The 4061-nt window shown below is 44.5% G+C and overlaps 1 pseudogene; it reads right to left on the reverse strand.

The window, feature by feature from the left end:
- Positions 1-368: 368 nt before the first annotated feature.
- On the reverse strand, positions 369-1014 carry LOC142424118 (translationally-controlled tumor protein-like; annotated as a pseudogene).
- Between the last annotated feature and the right edge of the window lie 3047 nt (positions 1015-4061).

The following is a 4061-nucleotide window of genomic DNA, read 5'->3' on the forward strand; positions in this document are numbered from 1 at the left end:
TGCCACAAATCAGGCCTTTTTTGTCGCACACTGTTATGCAATCTTTTCAGAACCTCTAGATAGAAAGCTTGATGAACAGTCTGACCTTGTGGAACGAATTCCAAATGCTCTACAAGTAGACATTTTCATCCATTGGGGAAGTTAATGGACTTCCATAATGAGATTTATCATTAAATGGACATTTCACCTTTTTGAAATGAGAAAAACACTCATACGCTTGAGGGTTTTTTTGGGTTTTTTTTTTTTTAGTTTAAATGCATTTTATTTGAGACAACCTACACGACATTTTTTTTTCCTTTAAAAAAAAAAAACAGCCTCCGCTCCAAATAAATCAGGGTCAAAAGTAAATGAAGAGCTCACGATGATATCAGTTCTGTTTGTCTAAGTCTTGGTGTCGTGTGGATGAACAGCAGCCAGTCGGGATGAGGCATCGGTCGTGAGTTGCCCACTGTGTTAACATTTCTCCATCTCTAAGCCATCCTTAAAGAAGATCATATATGGGGTGACACCATCTTCACGGTAGTCCAGCAGAGCAACCATGCCATCTGGATTCATGTTCTCACCAATAAAGAACTGGTAGTTTTTGAAATTTGCAAGGATGTTCTTGATTTGTTCTGCAGCACCTGTCATAAAAGGCTTTACTCTTTCTGGTTTCTGTTATTCAAGTTTGCCTTTGATTGATTTCATGTAGTCTTTGATGTACTTCTTGTAGGCTTCTTTTGTGAAGCTGGTTTCCTGCAAGTGATGGTTCATGACAATATCAACACCAGTGACCACGGTGCTTTCTGCTGCATCACCATCGGGGGCCTTCAGCTGAGGCGTTACCCCCAATGAGGGAGTCATCGATGGCACCTTCGGTCCTACTGACTATCTTCCCCTCCACTTCTAGACACAGCCCGTCTGCGATCTCCCGGATCTTGTAGATGTCGGAGAACATCTCATCATGGCTGATGAGGTCCCGGTAGATGATCATGATGGCGGCTGAAGGGAGACAGCGGCGGCGCTAGCTTAGCAGGAGCCGGGAGCTCTGAGCAATCGCGGTGCGGCCGGAGCGGCTCTCGGGGGGAGGGGGAAGCGGGCGGAAAGGGCGAGGGTTTTTTATTGTTGTTTTTTTTCTCATAGCGCTGTCCTTGTAAGTTGTGTTCAATATCACAACAGTTTCTGTGGCATTTCTCCTGAGGAGGAAACAAAATTTCACAGGCACACACTGTTCTCTTCAATTAGCCATCAAAAAATCCCAAAAATGAGGTCCAAGTAAAACTGGCTTTATAAAAAATTCCCCGTGATCAGAGAGAAACTCCCCAGGCAATGCCACTAGTTGCACTAACTCAGAGCGAGCTGCTTAATGCCCGACTAGCAGAAAATATGCATGCTATGCTGTGCTTCACACAGCGTGATTCAGGTGTTTTTTGGGGGTACCCCCTTTGTATATCCACTTTAAGACTGAATACATGTGTCAGAGTGTCATTGAAATGGAAGAAATACAGAAGAAAATGATGGAAATATTCAGAAATTTAAAAGGAACAGAATATCAGATATTTTTGTCATTTCAGTAATATAAAATACTGGTTATAGTTATTTTTGTTGTTTCTAAGTATCTTCAAGTTGGGTGGTTCCCACTCATAGCAGCCCTATGTACAACAGAATGAAATACCACTGGATTCTGCCCCATCCTCACAATGATTGCTATGTTGGACCCCATTGTCAGATCTCCTTTATCAATTCATGGAAAGTCTTCTCTTTTTCCCTGACCCTATAATCTAACAAGTGAATGAGCTGTGCTGGTAGGAAGCAAACAATAGCAAAAGGATACAGGAAATGTTGGTATAGAGGTTATCATCTCAAATGAAGCTCCAAATGAAGTTCCAAAGAAGAAAGCTCCATTTGCTACCCAGGCTAAGGAACCCAGTTCTTATTTAGATTATTGATACTGGGTCAGGCTTATATTTTCCCTTGTTTTATAGAAACTGTGATTCATTTGGCACAATGGTAATGCCACAATAGGGATCTACAGTCTGGTACCATGGACATAAAAGGCAAGTTTGAAGGTCAAATATTAAACTACAATATTACATGCATTCATCTGTGTTGCTTTTGAACCAAATTTTGGAAAGTCCTTTTGAAAGCAGTTCTGCTGTGACATACATGGGGTCACCATGAATTCAGATTGACTGGATGGCAATTGAGTTGGGTTTTCATTATTTGCCAACCATGATCTAGTTCATTAAGATATATATATCCTTACCATATCTAATCTGCAACCCCAGCACTCTTGGGGGATCAATAGGGGCCCAGAGCTGGCTGGGCAGCCACTCTTGCTATCCGCCATCCACTTGGGCACCTCTGGCATCTACATCTGCAAGGCCATCAACCCTGCCAGAGTGCCACAGACACCTTGTTTGTCCTCCCTGAATCCCTATGCCTCAGCCTGGCATCCTGGCTGACAGTGTTGCCCCAGTGGGGGAGGGAGGCCACGGCTCTGTCACCCAGCCTGTGGTTCCACCCTAAGAGGCTGGTCAGGTGGTTGAAAGAAAGCAATGCCCTCCCCAACTGGGTAGGGGAGCTGTCCACAGACTGCAGGATACTCACCTCCCTGAATGTTACACATAGTGACACAGAACTCTACCAATGTAATGCGAGCAACGTTGCCACCTCCAGACTCAGCAGACCCCTGCCAGTGAACATGAACTATGTTCCTGATGTCCCTGTGCCCAACCCCATAGATTCTACCTTTGAGGTTGTCTCTAACTTTACCCTCTTCTGCTTCAACAACTCCAAACTGCATGCTGAGTACACATGGACAGGAGGCCAGCGGCAGCAAGGCAGATCCTCTTCCTGCCAAGTGTCTCGGTGAATAGCTCAGGGCTATACAGCTGCCACATTACCAATGCACACAGATCACTATCACATGTCCCAGCTGGAAGTTCACATCAAAGAAGCTCCAGGTGAGGATGGCCAGTGCCCAGCTTTCTGTGGACTATCCACCCCTGCAGGAGAATTGTGTTTGGAGTGGGGATTGGTGTGGTTCTGATGGCCACCATCAGCTATTTCTTGGGCTTCCTGAGGGACCAGGTCAGAGAGGCGGCTCTTTCTTTCCTGAGATGATCTGCACAATTCGACATGGCATCCTGGTCCAGGAAGCCAGGCGCCACCCTACTATTCAACTTGAAGGCTTTTCCTGGAATGCCACCAAAGAGAAGATCAAACCCAAGGTGCAGATAAGCATATGACCAAATATTCCAACTCAGATGCCATCAGAGCTTGATGTCTGCCTTGAGCGTTTCGCTCTTTTAAGAAGTATCTATATGGGATCAAAGTGACTTGAAAACCTTTAGAAGAAACTAAGGAAGCAGTGAGTTTACAGGAAGGGGGAGGCACGACTTAGAAAAAAGAGGGTGCAGCCAAAGAATGCAATCAACATCATTGAATTATTCTTGTAGAAACTATGAAATTGGTGCATGTTTTGCTGTGCATATTCTTAGCAATAGCAAAAATAAATAAATAACTTAAAATAAAGGCCTACGGGGTGCAGCTCCATCTTAACACTTGTGAGGTAGCGAAGAGCTTGACTCATTCTTTGGCAACTGGTTGCTTGTAAGACCCACAAAGCAAAGTAAACAAGTTTATAAGCAAGGACTGGGTGACTATCGGAGTGGCCAACACATGGCATTCTATTGCTTCCATGAAGATGTCTTTCAGAATGCACCATGCAGTCCTCAGCTCCCATGTTGTGGTAAACAATACATGTATTTCCAGTTGCAAACAGCATAGACGCCCAACGACAGCGCTAGGAATTCAATTCTGGTTATATCAAATCGGTAGAATGCACTAACTAAAGGGGCTTCCACGTGAGTGCTGTGTATTTCCATTATACAGAGTGGGGCTCCAGCAGGATGCGAAACAAGTGGGTAAATGATGAGTGTAAAACTGCAAGCAACGCAAAACAAAACAGAGGCCTCAGAGAGCAACCACAGTGAAAATTTTCCCGCGATACAAATGAGCACTTCTCCTAGCCTCAAAATGGAAAATGCGGTTGTCACACACCTCTCTCCCCGCATTCT

This window comes from Tenrec ecaudatus, chromosome 13 (assembly GCF_050624435.1).
Source record: "Tenrec ecaudatus isolate mTenEca1 chromosome 13, mTenEca1.hap1, whole genome shotgun sequence".
Taxonomy (NCBI): domain Eukaryota; kingdom Metazoa; phylum Chordata; class Mammalia; order Afrosoricida; family Tenrecidae; genus Tenrec; species Tenrec ecaudatus.